General features: G+C 38.1%; 1 protein-coding gene across 1 annotated transcript in view; it reads left to right on the top strand.

Moving 5' to 3' along the window:
* lingo1a (leucine rich repeat and Ig domain containing 1a) overlaps positions 1 to 17,545 on the top strand; it is a 196,927-nt gene that overhangs the window by 92,965 nt on the left and 86,417 nt on the right. The window contains exon 2 of the mRNA XM_036147314.1: positions 2,819 to 2,979. The gene's annotated coding sequence lies outside the window, so the exon portion shown is untranslated. The remainder of the gene's footprint in view (positions 1 to 2,818; positions 2,980 to 17,545) is intronic.

Below are 17,545 nucleotides of genomic sequence, written 5' to 3'. Positions count from 1 at the left end.
CTTCCTAAAGTACCTTGAGATGTGTCATGTGTTGTGTGTTTATTTGTATATATATATATATATATATATATATATATATATATATATATATATATATATATATTAGTGCTGTCAAACGCTAAAAAATTTTAATCACGATTAATCACATAAATTGAGTAGTTAACTCGAGATTAATCGCAAATTAATCGCATGTTTTATCTATTTATTTATGAAAGTGTAAAAGCCTAGTTGGGCATTTTAATATGCAATTGTGCAATAAATGACACTAGTAAAAAACATGCATGTACAAAAATATTTTTATTTTTTATTTTCAAGCACTTTTCAAATTTGGAATCAAAACATCCTGATGCCATAAAATATCCTTCAAAATAAAAGTGTTCAATGTCTTTACTAAATAAGCAAATCTGAGGTCCACAAGTCTCCTTCTACTGCAGCTACACCTGTGACACTTGTAAAAAACAAAACAAAAAAAAACATTGATAATAAACCCATAGAACTATAATATTATCATACTACAAGGAGAATATCAGCATTTTACTCAATAAAAATCCTGAATATTAGTAGACAAAATCTGCTCTCCTGTCATTCCACAAGAAAGGTTCAATTACTCTGTTGAAATTCCATCAAGAACTCCTTTTCTATCACTATAGAAGCTGAAAGTCTTGCCTGCCCTGTCATATTCCTTGTTTACACCCATGCCCATTTTGTAAGGCAAGACCAGTGCAAGATTTGAGCTATCCACGTCTGTTGTTTTATCCACCATAATACACAAATGGTGTTTTATTAACTTCCCATCTGATCTCTTCTCTAATCATTTCAGGTACAGCAGTGATCAGGTGGTTTTAAATTTTGCCCGGCTTCCCACTAAACACTTTATTAGTGGACGGGTATTAATGTAAATCTGTATTGCTCTCAGCAATGTGAGAAAGAAGCTCAGAATAATTTCCTTTGCTTTTCGATGCAGCCCTTTCATGGTGTCCCTGAAATGAAAGTTTCTGCTTGCCCATAGAAATTACATAGTACATCAATCTTTGTAAGATTTCCCTATTTTTTTCACCTTTACGTTGTGGCGCTCTATTTCACTGTGCACCTGCTCACTCTGCAGTAGATCCAATCTGGTTTCCCCAAATTTTTCAAAAAACCCTGTTGCTTGGTGTCTCGTTGCCGCCTTGTCATATTTACAGGCCCAGTGTGGCTCCAAACATCATGTCAATCATTGGTGAATAACAAGCACTCCCAGCAATACAATTTGCAATGTTCCTTGGAGCTCATGAGTCAGGGCTACTGCTCGTAGTTAGTGGACTGAAAGTGAGGGACAAATAATTTTCCTGGTTGTGACCAGCTCACTAGCTTTAGAGTTGCCTGACCTTACTTAATTATGTTCAGCTTTTCTTGAAAGGTCCATCCTGGAAATGGCTTTTGGCAATAAGTCTTCTAACAAATACATTTATTTTCCTACTTCAGCCATTGTGGGTGGACAAAACAGCTACAAACTCCATGCAACTTTATTTTCACTCATTCAGCTTGCTACAGATGTTGTTTACGAGCAAAGGGTGTGAATACAGTCATGCTACTCTACGCTTGCTAGAAGGCCTTGATGTCACAAACTCAAAGTCTGATTGGTTGAAGCAACAGCTTGATCAACACTTACTTTATTCTGCAGAGCTCGTAGAAATAATTGTGAAGACATCCAGACAGATTTTGTTGACCCCAAAATGTAAGTGGTCAAGTGTTTTAATATGAAAATACACATATAAACGCTACAACCAGAGAAAAAAGCTAAAGGAAGTGGAAAGGCCATTTGCAGTTATTTAAGTATTTGTGGACAAGATTCAGACATTTCTAAAGCCAGCAGGCTCTAATGGCCCACCACTGCAATTTATATTAATAAAAAATAGTGCCATAGACTAAGTGGAAGGTAACAATAAAACATGCTGTATTAAGGTATTTTCTATTAAGGATTTTGTCATTTGTGAACAAGAACTTGTGGCATTGATTTGTTATAACCAAAAGCCCTCTCACAGGTATTCCAGAACTTATAGTAGGAGATAAAACATTGATGTATTGAAGATGTAGCTAAATCACTGTTTCCCTGAGAAAGTGGTGGAAAGCAGAAAGGAGCTGACATAAACTCAGATACTGGACAGCAATCTTTGATTAATTTTTAACAAACATTGACAGTTGCAACACTAAAGGTGTGTTGTGAAAGTCTCTCATGTTTTCTGTGCACAGCGCATTACAACACGTTGCTTTTTGGAATGTGTGTTTTGAAATCAACTATTTACAAAGCTTTTCTACTCACTATGATGTTGTAGCTGCAGATTAAAAAAACAGAATATAATCACATTCTGAAATCCTCCAAAGTTATTAATTCCTTCTTTAGCTGCATTATGCAAAACTGATTCAGAGGAGTACTTTCCAGCTTCCTGTACGTAGGAGAGAATGGTAAAATGTACTGTTCCTCTCACAGTTGTGAAACGTGTGTCTATCAGATTAAAGATTATTTCAAAGATATATTAAAGATTATTTGAAAACAGTAAAAAAAATTATACTTTTTATCCACTGACTCATTCATCATCTTGTGTTAACAAAATTTATTTAGTTACAAGACACAATCGATCCGTATTTGTTAGCATTTATCCACGTATGAACATTTATAAGTAATATTTGGACTTACTTTTTCCCAAGAATGAATGATAGTCAGGTAATATTGAATACTTGCATCTAACAAGACACAAAAGCTAATAATAAAATGAATTAGGTGGTTATTTTGTGCAGTAATACATGCAAGTAAGGTGTCCCCTGTTGGTTCTTGCAGGTGGGTGATCATCTGAAGAGGGAATGCTGCGAGCATATGTGGATTAGGTATATGACATACCAAGCTTACACCTTCTGCCTTCCCCTTCCCACACAGTAAGCAGATCCAGCACATCTTTGGAGCCAGCAGGCCACCAATTACTACCTGGGCGTATTCTTAAGGTAACTATGAGACTTTGTTTTTAAGAACAAGCATACTGAAATGATCTCAGAACTCACTGAAATGCAACATGTTTGTTGACATCGTACTCCATATTAGTCATATATTTATGACTACTGAGAGATGAAATGAAAATGTTAAGGTTTAACAATAATTATTTGTTGTCAGAAAAAAATACCAAGTGTAGGAATGTGACTTGCAAACATCACAGATAGAATCTGGGATATCTTATACCCCATATTTTAAACTGTACAGGAACCGCTAGTGTACTGGGGCTGCCTTTAGTAGTACTAAAAATAAATTGTGGTGCTAATAATTTGCAAGGTACAAAACGACTGAACCATCTGTTTTGGAAAGCTAGTTATCAAGGTCCAAAGTGTGGCTAAAGCATTTCTGGGCTAAAGGTAATCTCGGAATAGTTGTGTTTTTGTTTTCTTTGCAATGTTCAGCCTTAACCATCAATTCACTTCTTCAACAACTGCCATGGACGTATATAGGCTGCTATAATCAGAAATCCCTTAAAATTAAAAGAATATTAAAAAGAGAATACTGGTCAAGTAGTTTTCAAGGCTCTAGAGAACAATTGTGTAGATAAGTAACAGAGAAATTCTGACTGTGATAAAAAAATCTGTCTTTCACAGTTTATTTTGTATGGAGTTAAAAGAAGGGAAGGATGCTCACGTTGACCTGTCTTCCCCAGCAAAAATGCAAACAAAAGGCGTGTGAGCCATTGGACTGGTTCAACACTCATGGATCACACAAAAGATGCTGAGAAGTGAAATTGGAAGGGGCATTGTGATGCTTGGGGCAATGTTAAACAGGGGACGCTGGGATCCTGCCATTCAAGTTGGTGTCACTTTGTGTCACAAGTATTGTTGCTGACCAATCCTTTCAAAGAAATGCTATTTGCTGCAAGCATTGCCCTCTTTTGGTAGTATAATTAGTCTTACCATATTGAAAGAAATGCTCACACATGATGTGAGGGGTTGACTTACCTGCTAACTCCTGCAGGAAACATGGGCTTGCAAAAACAGGGATCTCATTTTAGAGGTAGAAATAGAGGTGCAGAATAGCAGGTCAGATTCATGCATATCATTAATTTCTGTGGCGTAAAAATAATAGGATAACTCTTTACTAACATCCATGAAAGTTGCTGTGTGTAAGATAACAGTAATGCTATACCTGCCTTGCATTTAGATAGCATACAATTGTATATGGCCTTACGTAAAAAAAAAGTCTAGAAATGCATCTTGTATATTCCACTTTAGGCAGACTACAGCTGATTTTTTGGATGCATCAGAAATCCTGTGGCATTTATGTCACGATTCAAGGAAGTAAAAATCAAACACGAAATCAACCACACATAGGCACATAGGGGCAGCAGTGGCTTGCTCGGGAGGTAGGTGTTTGTGCTGTAACTTGTTGATTCAAAACCCTGCTGGGTCTATCTCAGTCGTTATGTCCTTGGGCAAGAAGGACATAACGATCACAGAGTCCAGTGGCATCAATTGTATGGCAGCATCGCTTCTGTTAGTCTGCCCCAGGACACCTGTGGCTACAATGTATCTTATAACGGTCATCGCGTGAATGTCCGTATACATGGATGAATGGTCATCAAGATGAATGTAGTGTGAATCGCTTTGGAGTTCTAAGACTTGATAAAAAGTGTTATACAACTATAGGCATTTACCATTTTTACCCTCACTACCACAAACTTTGCTACATGCTAAGCAAATCTGGTAGCAATGATCTGATAATAACATTGCTTGATCTCATGCTACTTTATGCAGATGCACCATCTGTGCAGCTAAGGATTCCCTTGTCTCAGTATTCTGAATGCCTATGGTGGCAAAATGCCTTGGAAATATGTTTTTATACCAAACTCCACAGAAGTCCAACTTAAGGAATTACCCTTTCACTTTTATACCCTAAACTGAGGCCATCCAAACTCACTACATTTACATGACATTTAAGTTAAACAGTGGCTAAACAGTGGTTAACAGATTTCAATGGCTAGAATCTGCCTGTATTCAACAACTGAAAACAGAAAAACTGTTTGTAGAGGATGTGGATTCCTAAGGACAGCTTTAACTACAGAGTTTGTGACAGGAATCTGGTTTTGTTGTTCTTCTGTAGTTTCCTCACTTCCTTGAAGCTTTAGGTTTCCCTGGAATGCGGAGCTAAGCAGTGTGGTTCAGCACATTTGCATTTCATCAGCTACATTAGCTCCTACCTGGACTCTATGCCTTTAAATCCTACTGGACTCAAAAGCCAAGAATCTTTTCGTACCGAAGCATCTTTGTTGTAAACCTTCCCCAGCCGCAACCCCAAGCTTTCCAGATTTCCAGTGTACCCTGTTCATTCTCCAACATTCAAATAGCATTTGAAAGGTCTCCACCTAACATATCCTCACAGAGGAATCTAATAATCTCCCCTAGCTTCAGTTTCATCTACAAGACCAGAACAAATTGCCCACAGTAATATTTACTCAAAAATCAATTGAAGTATTCAGTCTCCTCCTCTCTCACAGTGATTTCCCCCAAGGCTTTGAAGGATCCCCTTCCAGATTAGACATTCACAGATTCCTGTATTACAATAAACTTTCAGAAGCTCACCTCAAAGCATGGTAGAGTATTCAGGCCACTCTGATGCAGCAGGAGATCCCAAGAGAGCCTTAACTAACCTATCTTAATCAACACTCACAAGGTTGTCTCTGATTGAACAACAAAATACTACTAATCAGTGTTTAGAAAAACTCACTTCAACGCATCAAGACATGAACATGTATTGTTCTTCTCCTTCCAAGGAGGGTCAGCAATGTGTTTCTAAATTTTCTATTCAATTTCACACATTGGGAGCAACCTCCAGAGGTATACCCAATGCTCTTAATGGAAAACTTTTGCATGCCCTGAAAGAAAAATTAAGGATGCATTGACCTCCAAGAGATGAGCTAAGCTCTTTCAAAGGGCATATTGCTTTGGCTTTCAGATTTGACAACTGTGTGAGGGGAAAAAGATAGGAAGAGGACTAAGATAAGTTACTCACTCTTCTGTACCCCCCTTACCCCAGTTTTATTTCTCAGTTTAAGTTCTCTCCAGATTTTCTTTGGTTTGTTTTGCTATTCTCTCTCTCTCTCTCTCTCTCTCTCTCTCACTCTCTCTCTCTCTCTGTCTCTCTCTCTCTCTCTCTGGAAACCATCTGCACCCCAAAACTGTGCAGTTTCACAAAGCCCCCTGCCTTGTATGGCCAAGAGAAAGATCTTTCAGTAATCTTGGGGGGACTGACAGACCAACTAATCTCAGGTTAAAACCCAGGCTGACTATCCCTTCTACTCTCAATATGAACACAAATGTGTCTAATTCCGGTGGATTTATGATGTGAACAAGAATTTATTTAGTCATACAATTTCTTGATCGTGAACAAATCTCATTCTTTCTTTTCCCCATTTGAAACGCCCCATTAGTCTTTGATTTTAGCTGGTTACAACTGCACGATTCACATAAACTGGTCTGAAGCTAGGGCGTAATCCCAGATCACCATTGTCTCTCCTCTTGTCTGCAGTTGGCCATTCTTCCCCTCCTCCCATTAGTGAAAAAAGATGAGGCCAAACCTCCTGATGTTTCTCATGTTCTGAAGGAATACCGCTACTTGAAACAGGTTTCCAGTAAACATAAAACCCACTCATTGAGGCCCTATGACCTTACGACTCTGCCATTGATCTTCTCCCTGAAGTTCCCTTCCTCACCAGTTGACTTTACAACCTGACAAAACCTGAAAGATAATTCATGGAAAGAAACACTCTTCTTCACCCCTGGCAGAAGGGTTTTTCTTTGTTTCAAAGAAGGATGGCTTTGTGGCTAAATATCTGTGAATAATAAATATTTACTTCCTCTTATCACATCAACCTTTGAACCCTAACCCTAAAAAACACCTCCCCCCAATACTCTCCAGGTCAGACGCTTTGACTTTCATCCTGTGATGTTCCACCTAAATATATATCCTGAAAACTCTCTCCCAGATACATAGGTCCATGTGAAATCAAATCCATCATGAGTCCCACTGCTGTCCATTTCCGCTTCCCTGATAGTCTCCGTATTCATTCCTCCTTTCATGCTTATTAAATCAATCCAGACCATTCACCTATGTCAACAACTCCCCAGTGTCAGGGATCTGGGGGTGTTGTATTTGAGCGATTTCCTGTCTGCCTTGGAGTTGCAGGTTTACCTCGAAGACAGAGCTAGAAGGTGTGCTTCAGCACACCTCCATTTCATCTAGTTCGTCAGCTGGAGCATGAGAGGAGGTAGATGCTGATTATTCAATGCCTGAGTGTCAACCTATGGTACTGCTAGCCTTCATGAGATTCTTTGTTGCTTTCCTATGCTCCTGAGTTTCCCATTACTTTCGATCTCCTTTCTAGGTTACCTTTTGAGCTTCTATAAGTGCACACTACCTTTGATGGCTACTGGATTCATGAGCCCAAACGTCCCAATATCAATGTCTCTTTGATGCAATCAGTTCCAAGCAGCGACCCCAAGGCTCTACCTTCTCTGATTTCCAGCTTAACCTGTCAGTACTCCAACACTCAAACACGTCAGACGCTTTCCACCACATGGACCCTCACTTTGGACTCTGAGAACCTCCCCTGGATCCATGATTAATTGAACATGTTGACCTAATATGTTGTAATTTTCCTATTAACTTGAAAAAAAGTTGTTTGTGATATGTTAAAAACTCACAATTAATTCAAAAATTTTATATTCTTTGTTATATTTCTCACCCATGGAAGTTGCCATTTTTTTGTTGGCGAGCCATTGGAGCAAAAGCATTAATTCCCCTTGAACCTCGTCATTTTATGTGATATAGACTATCACAAAGTAGTGTGTAATTTTGAGGTGAAGAGAAAGTGATACATATCTTTCAAACATTTTTCACTAAATTAAGACATCTGTGAACTGTGGTAAGTTTTTTTCAGCACCCTTTAGGACAACTCTTTCAAGAATTATTACAGGTCCCCTGCAAAGGTATTCACAAGGTCCCGCATCTTAAATACCAAGTCAACATCCGTATGAAACACTGTGCCATAATATGAACTCAAACCAGCACATATTGTCAGATCAGAATCTAGCTTTTTATATTTTATGCATAATTCATTCAGATGCTTTTTTTTCCCTTAGTCTGTCATCTTGATATCTGGTCACCACACATGAAGCTGTGAAACTCGGGACTAAGTCATTCATTGAGAGTGACAGTTTTCCAGATTGTCATCATCATCAATTACGAATCATTGAAGGGAAAAAAGATTAATAGATTAGATGAAAAACAGAAGAGATATGAAATGCAATAAAACTGCCACTTGGCAATTCAGCAGACTGTGAAATACAGGTGAGTCACCTCTTAATTCCATACTCTTGTCTGTCGCTTTTGATGTTCCACTCAGCATTAATCTTCAGTGATCCCTTATTATAGGCAGTCACTTTTCCTCATTACCCTACTTTCACCAGGCCATTGATTTAATACAACTAATTCTGATGTCTTTACAGAATATTGGGTTTGCTTTCACCTGCTTGTTACATTGTTTTAGCTCCTGATATTGACTGAGAAATGTTTTCTGATAGTTTTATCCCGTCCTTTGTTTGCCCCTGTCACAGACACAAATAAAAGTGAGGGCTAAGAAGAAAGAATTGAGATCTACAGGGTTTGTGTACATTGGTAATATGTTCAGTGGACTGTAACTATCTCCCAGTGGACAACCAGACCTCTCCAGCTCTTTAAGGGAGCGAGCACTAAAAGAAGTGCCATCGCTTCAGCTCCTCTGTGCCAATTGCTCAAAAATGGCCAATTTCCTGTCTAGGATGTGTGTTCCCACATTTTTATCATCCCCTGCTGTAGTTATCTAGTTGCACTTAGGGTCATCAGTCATCGATGCTGCGTTTAGAGGAAGCCAATGTGCAGTAAAACTGACGGACGGCCTTCCGCATGACTGAAGATGTATGAGACACGCAGGCAAGGCAGTGAGGCTCTTTTTTATTGTATTTTCAGCGTTGTCATAAGGTGCCAGGAGGAAAAATAGCATTGCTTACCCTGCTCACTACTGAATAAAGTGCTGTGCATTTACTGATTCAGTGTTTAGCTTAACTTGGCCAATATTTCTGTTTTTGTTCTTTATGTGTTTGCAGATATTTGTTGTCACTGGAGACAGGAATGTGGTTTAAGGTGGAATTATTGCAAGATCAAGATCTCAACTGTAGTGCAGATTAATTGATATAGAATAAGATTTCAATGTGTGTCATATCTGATTGCCTTAGATGACAATTCCAGTAAATGATCTGGGAGAAATATAATGGGTTTAGAATTTTGGTGAGCATTTAAAAGAAATGGTAATGAACATAATCTTACTGTTTGACTTTGTTCAATGTGTGCTACATTTACTGGCATACCGACTACAGACTTTTAAAAGCTTTTAAATCTCTTATTCCCTTGACATAATGTTAATCTGAAATGTTAGAAAAATGTGTGTTTTAATTTATATACATTTAATTTGGGGATAAATAAAAACATTTTAAAAGTTAATCAAATACAAATAAATATAAGTAAGGTAACTGAACTATTTAATTTATTCTTTACTTTTCTAGTTGATCAAGGCTTCTTTGAACTTCTAACTAGTAATCTATGACATCCTGTTTCCCTAAAGTATAAATATGATTTAACTACAGGCTCATTACTATCGACCACTGTCCACTAAGCTTACTGAGCACCCAAAAATGCTGCAAAACAAACAATAATTTAAAAAGGGCCAAGGTGTTCTTCAGAACTTACAGTAGACAACCAAGTGTTTTCTGTCAACTCAATAGGGCAGCAGATCAAGAACTGCTTATTTTTATACTTCAAAACAAGAATCTTGAACATAGACGAAGGGTGTCAAACTTAAAGCACATCACACTGTCATATGTCAACAACTAGCTACAGCTTTACAAGAAAGATGTCAGTTTGACATCTATTATCATGGTCTTTTCACATCTTGAGAACTTTTGCCCTGAACCCTAATGGAATCTCCAGTAATTGAAAACTAACAGAGGATGGTGTCTGTGGTGAAATAAATAGAAAATACAATAGTAGATGAAATTCTCTGATGAGACAAAGAATGACAGCACAACTTAAGGCTTGACAAATCAGTGATTTTAGATGTTCCAAAATAACAAAATGAATTGCTTTACTCAGCAAATCATAAATTCCACAACAGGCTTATATAGAATGATGGTCTCTACCAAGAACACTGAAATTTGATAGGGCCACCTGTTTAACTGCAACCACTGTGAACCCCTGCATAAACACTCTCAATGTTACAAACATGCTGTGGGGAGAAATGATGTAGGTATTTTCCTGTGAGCTGGGTGACGACGACCTTATCACAAGAACTTGTACAAAAGCTAGCGAGTGTTACGTTTGCTGTTTGCAACAGTAGAATGCATTCACAATGACTTCCATACATCAACCAAATAGGATGTTAGTGTATCCCTGGGCATTTTACTTCATATTCCAGCCCCATCTTTTTGACATGGATGCAGTTTCCTTTTGGAGCTGAGGGTATTCATAATTCAAAGGTCAAGTTGTGGGGGCTTTTGTATGCATGATGGAGTGCAAGATCGAACAGGAACATTTCTCATTAGTGCTCGGAGAGAGGTGTCCTTTCATTGTTCTTATGCAAATGATGAATTGCTTTTTGATGTGGTACATAGAAGCTAGCCTGAGCAGCAGAATGGGATTTCCTCTCCTACCTGAAAGTACAACAGTATTCGACGTGCTGTTCCCTGATGACAGATAAAACTGATGTTGATATTAAATGTACTGTACTGTAATCTGAATGAAAATTCACTGACTTTCCCTGCTGATGTGTTCCAGCCTTACAATTATTCAAAATTTTATTCTAGCAGCAGAGGTTGAAATTGAAAAGTATAGAAAAATCCCAGCATTGGTACCCCTGCTGTCAATACTTTTAACAATCCTCTTTTGCTAATACATCATTTAATCTTCTCCAGTAAAAATTCACTAGATTGATGGATACAGAGAGGAGGGAGTTGACCATTTCTTCAAGCACAATTTCTATGAATCATACAAGCTTCTGGATCCTATCCTATGCTTGCTTCCCTCAAGCAACTCAGAATTTAGTCTTTGTTGACTGGGATTGCCATGGAAGAAGGTTGAATTTGTGTCTGGTTATCATTTCTGTCTTAATCTGACCATACGTTTAGATCATTATCATGCTGTAGAACCAACGATTAAATTTTTTTCAGTTTAGTTGCAAACCCCCAACAACAACTCCTGTTGTTTCAAAGAGTTCACTCTGCCAAGCCTTGTGACAGGTTTTCCAAGGGCTGTGGAGAAGAAACAGACCAACAGCATCGCAGGTCCTTCACCACACATATCAGTGAGCATAAGATGCCTTTTCACATTTTCTACCCTCGTTTCATGCCCACTCCTGTTGGAGTTTTGTTGTTGAGAAGTTCTATCTTAGTCTCATCAGACCAAAGCAGAGTTCCAGTATACATTAGAGAACCTTATATTCATGTTTGTGATGATAGAATCTCAAGGTTCTTTTTTGACACACTGTACAGTTTTTTCCCACCCAACTGGTTGGCAAACAGATGGTATACATGTCCTAAAGATTCCACTTTGTTCAGGAACTGTTTAACGGTTAGGAATTTTTTAACCTATTTAACCATTCCCTTCACTGCGAGATAATTATGGGTTCTTGCCCAGCAAAAGGGGTGACAAATAAGTAACAAATAAGATACAGACTCTTTGTGAAAATACTACATCTGGGCTAACTTTTAGTAGCTAACCATAGTCAGATGTCTTGTTCAAAGCTTCCAGTCAGTGCTAAACTTCTTTTTCTGGACTGTATTTAATCATCTCTAATCAAAGTAAAAAATATTTAGCCTGATCAGACCTGATTTGCACTTTCATTCAACTCCGAATATATTTGCTTTAAAATGGAGTTTGGGGTTCCTGAAACTATTATTTTATTTTTGAAAATACAAAAAGGGAAACTTTTGAATGTTTTTTGGTATGAGGACAAATTCAATCCAGCTTTATTTCTAAACCACTGTGAAGTTAAAACTGGGCAAAATAGATAAAGAGGAAACCACAGATTATTATAGCTAACCGGAACTGGTTGCCGGATGCGGCTTGACCATAAAACGCGGCACACAGAGGATGCTATTAAGTTCTTTGAAGAGTATATTCAATTTGGCAAAATAAAGTTCACCAGAGCACTGACTCCACCCTGCATCAGTCATAGTGGTCCCTTCGCTTTAACATTTTCGGATGGCAGCAAACATGCTTGTGGAGCAGTGCTATATCTGAGATGGGAGTGAGACTAAGGCTCAATCATCTGGCTGGTGGAATCCAAGGCCAAGCTAACTCCTTTGGACCAGAAAGGTGACTCTGTCAAGGCGGAAATGTGTGGAGCAGTGTTTGCATCACGGCTAACAAAGTATTTCGAACAACACAGCCAAATTCCTGTAGAGCAGTGGTATCATTTAACTGACAGCCAGACGGTCCTTGGTGCAAGTCAGCGGGAGAATTATGGCTTTCAGACTTTTTTCGGCAACAGATTTGGAGAGATACAAAGCAATACAAGGATCCCTAACTGGTGGTGGATTTCTGGTCACCAGAACATTGTTGATGTAATCACCAGAGGAGGCAGTCCCCAAGATCTTGATACTGGTTATGAATGGCAAGATGGCCCTCTTTTTTTAAGATCTCCCGTAGGAGAATGGACAATTAAATCAGCCAAAGAACTCGCAGCTGTAGCAAAAGAAAACATGAACAAATTGCAGAAGAAGGCATTTGTTGCTGCAGTGACAAGGGCCGGGGCAAAAGGGCAAGAACTGAAGCGGGAGCTAGCACAATGCCAAAACAAGGTTCAGAGAAGCGGAGACCACCTGCATTGCTACATGATCTTGTGGATGTCAAGCACTTCAGTAGTCTGACACACCTGATCAAGGTAGATGCCTGGATGTGGAGAGCAAGGAAAAGGTCCATCAGTGGAAACCCAGCTGCGGTTGATCCAAAGTGGGAGGCTGTCCGGTTAGCAGGAGTTATCACAGTAAGAGAACGAGAAGATGCTTTGAGAGATGTATTTCTTACCACTTAAAAGAGTGTGATTTTTCCATGCACTACCACAAACAGACTGGTGGTTTGTCGGGACCAAGAGTCTGGGTTATTAGTCTGTGGAGGCAGAGTACAGACCATCAGATAAGATAAAAATGCTGTTCCCATCCTGCCTTGTGATGCTTGGGTGTCCACGTTGTTAGCCTGGGAAGCCCTATCAAATTTGCATTGGTAGGTTATTCCAAGTCTTAGGAGCTGTATCTGAAAAGACACGGTCCTACCTAAGCTCACACTTGGTTTTCAGAGGTTTGAGGAGCAGCTGATCTGCTGAACTGAGAGGAGAGGATGGTGTATAAGTATGGAGAAATTCAGAAAGGTAGGATGGGGCAAGACCACGGAGGGCTTTAAAAACAAATAAAATAATTTTAAAATGAATTTTTTTGGAGAAGCTAAATTGGGGTTAATTTGCTCATATTTACTTGTGTGAGTTTACAGATGTGCTGCTGTGTTTTGCAGCCTTTGGAGCGAAGAAATATAAGCAGAAAGTGCACTGCCGTAATCAGGGCCAGTGGGGAAAAATGCTTTATTTAAAATTTCAAAGTGCTTTTGAGAACTAGTTTTATTTTAACCAATTGCTTTAAATGATAAAAAACTTGAGCTGGCAACCACCCTGATCAGAGCATCCTTGTCGACTTTAACCCCAGGATTAGTGATGGTAGTCTTAGTGTAATCAACCAACAGCAAGGGTTTCCGCTGTGCTACCAAAAACCTTACTTCAGTTTTACTATCGTTGAGTTTTAAGAATTTTGAGAGCCATCCAGGCATATATATCCTTAGGACACTGTATCAGTGAAGTAGTACACAATACATGTGTCTTTGTTAGTGGGACATAAATTACATGAGTGTTGACTGCGTAACAGTGGAAATATATTTCATGTTTTCTTAGTATGGACCCACGTGGCAGCAAATAAAGAGAGAAGGAAGGGGTCCCTGAAACTGAGTCCTGTCGGACGCCACACAGCAGAGAAGCAGAGGGAAATATATGGTACCCAAGGCTAACACATAATGCTTGATCTGCCTTGAAAATATCTGAACCAGTTCAGTGCTAGTTCTTTCTCCAAATGAGAAATTAAAATGTTATGATCCACCGTATCAAATGCAACTGTTGAACCTAAATCCAGAAGACCAGCGCAATCACCAGGGTCGGTAGCTAGAGATACATAATTGAAAATGTTTAAAAGTGCTTATTCAGTGCTGTGTAAAGCTTTGAAAACAGATTGGAAAACCTCTAAAATATCTGGCTCCTACAGAAAGGCAATTAATTGCAAATAAAGAACCTTCTCAAGGATTTTAGAAACGAAAGGAACTTTAGACATTGCCGCATAATGTACCAAAACTGCAAGATCGACAGACGTTTTTTTTATTATTATAGGTTGGCCAACTTCATGTTTGAAATTTGCAAGGACAGCACCTGATGACAGACTGCTATTAGCAATGTTTTTAACAAAAGGCCCTAAAATGAAAAAAAAAAAAAAACTCATTCAAGAAGTTGTGAAGATACAACATCGAGGGAACCTATAGGCTTTGAAGGACCAACGATTTCCAGTAAAGACTCAAACTAGTTTCGAACAGCAGAGTGGGTCACAAACAGGATGTCAGATAAATGCCCTAGGTGATGCAACCTTATTGGTAAAAAAATTGAATAAAGTTTTCACAAGCAGCAGGAGAGGGTGCAATACAATTAGCTTGTGGATAATTAAGAACAGATTCAATAGTTTTAAATAAAATATGAGGATTGTAACAGGTAGGCTGAATGATTTCAGTGTAGTGCTTTCTTTTGCCATTTTTCATTGTTTGATACCGATGCCAACAGTCCTCTAACATCTGAAATGACACCTGCGGTGTCCACTTCTGTTCAGCTCAACGGCACTCACACCTGATAGCTTTTGAGTTGAGTCACTTGACCAGGACTCGGATTTAGTTTTAGGCTACCTCTTCATTGGAGCCACAGAGTCCAAAGCAGTTTGAAAGGTTGAGTGAAACCACAAGTTAAGCTCCTCAGTCTTGTCACACAAAGACTCTGGAAGAGCACAACTCTGGATAAAGAACAGCAGAAAACTGAGCAACAGAGGAGAAGTTCAAAACACAAGATCGCTGAGCAGCACTGGGTTTAATGGTTTTAGGGGAAAGAGCAACTTCAAATAATAAAGGCAGATGGTTTGGAAATACAACATCACAAATCTCTAAGTTATAAACAGAGAAACCAAAGGATAAAACCAGATCGAGAGTATGTCTGCTTTTTTTGTTGAAGTAGACACACTTGTAGGACCAGACAAAGACTGAGTAAGATTAAAAGAGTCAATAAGGTTTAAAAAGCCTTTTGCCGTTGGCTGATCAGGGTAACACACATGAATGTTACAAAACCCCATGGAAACAAGAGCACAGTATTTTTTGGGCCTATTGTGAGCAAAAAATAAATCAGAAAAATATTTTTTTAAATCCTCATTGTACTTGGGTGGGTGATAGATCACAGCATATAACAGTTTGTCAGAACTACCCAGCTCAAATGTGCTGAATTTAAAGCTGGTAATAGAGGAATAGTACGATAACTGATAGAAGTAAACTCCTCAGTGAATGTCTCACACTTCATGTTCAAGGTTACCCCCATGTAAGAAAGGAATCACTTCAAATCTTCATAAGTTTATCTCTTATTTTAAGGTTAGAACTGGTCATGGGTTAATTATGGATAATTTCAAAAGATTGTTCAGTGCTAATCTGTGACTCTCCCGAACATTAAAAAAAATGCAACCCTTGTTCATTGCTTATTTCTTTTTTGCCTTCATTATGTGCAATGTGAACTGTAATGTCAACCAGAGTAGCCAAAGAGAAATTTCACTGTGGTAACACACAGTAACAAATAACAAATAAAATATTCTTGTTTCTTCATTCTTCTTGAAATTAGCAGAATAAGAGTATGCTAGCTATAGATTGGATTTTGTATAAAAAGTTTCTTGATCAGAAGAGTTTATGGTCACAAATGTTGGATATATTACAATACAAATTATTTGAGCTCAATTTAAAGACATGTTGAAAGATTTTTACAAATGCCTCGGTGAAAGTAAATAAATGTAGTAAAAAGGTATGCATTGCTGTTTGTGGTTGTAACCTCGTATAAACAAAATATTTTATAATGTTAGCAGGGCAACATGTCCCTGCCCTTAAACATACCAAGGAAAAGTTCTATATTTCTATAGTCTTATATATTTGTCTTTGTAAGAAATGTTTTGGTAAGAAAAAAAACATCTTTATCTTTTCATTCATGACTTTGCCTTTGGCATTGAATATAGCAGGCCACCATTCTTCATCTCCATCCCAGTATTCAGGCTAAACTTTCATTCAGTGCATACTATCTGTGGTGCCCTTGTCTTATACAGCAGAAACCAGACGCTCTGTTTGAACAGAAGGTTTTGTCTTAAATTGATTGCAGAATAGCTAATAGCTTACTGTGGTAGCTCAAGGTATATATTCTTAAATCTTCTTCTGACATGTCTTATGTTGAAACATTACATATTTGAAGCATATTTCATTTTACAGATTCCACCATGCTGGTTTAGAAATTGTTCTTCTAGATATATTTCTCTCGGCAAACTATGGCTTCTATTTTTTTAATTGGTTATGACGAACAACCATTCCAAAGTTTTAGGTGTTTACGTGCCGAAGCAGTTGAGTTCACTTTCCAAAGCCTAAAGTAAAGCCCCAAATGCCAGATAAGTTGCAGTGGAAGAGTCAAGCATAGGACTGGTGAGAGAGAGAAAGAAAGCCAGGAATTACAGATTTTTTTTAATTTCTTTGATCAACATTTTGGAGCACGATATTACTGGTAAATAAAATAGAAATAGTTTGGAGTGCTGACAAGGACAAAGCAAGAATATTGGGAATCCAGTATTTGCTTGTTTGTTTTCATTTAAGCACGGATGCAGAAACACTTTTCAATGCCTCTTCACCTAGACTTAGCTAGCAGACAAAGCAGGAGATTAATATAGCTGTTCTTCAGCTCCGCTGAAGTGTGGACTAGTACAGAAGGTCATCCCTGCCCATTGCAACTGCCTTACATCATGACTCTCTATAATGACAGTTTGTTCTTATTCTTTATTTTCTTTTTTCCTTTTAAAAAATGTATTATTTTCATACCAAGAATTATAGAATCAACGTATAATTCTTCTCAGAGACAAATTGTTGAAATTCCTTTTAAATATTCAGTCAAAAATGTGTTGTTTAAATGTCCATACCTACCTGGTGTGCTGCTTACGCTTTCTAAATGTGATCATCTTAAGTTTACTGAAACTTTTTACATATGACTTGAAATAAGCTGAACAATGCAATGTTTTCAGTGTGAATTCTGGCTCAGTAATACTGAACGCACAACTTTAAAAAATCAATTTTAGAAATTACAAG

The sequence above is a fragment of the Fundulus heteroclitus genome, chromosome 2, assembly GCF_011125445.2.
Source record: "Fundulus heteroclitus isolate FHET01 chromosome 2, MU-UCD_Fhet_4.1, whole genome shotgun sequence".
Classification (NCBI taxonomy): Eukaryota; Metazoa; Chordata; class Actinopteri; order Cyprinodontiformes; family Fundulidae; genus Fundulus; species Fundulus heteroclitus.
This window is presented reverse-complemented; position numbering and strand designations above follow the sequence as displayed.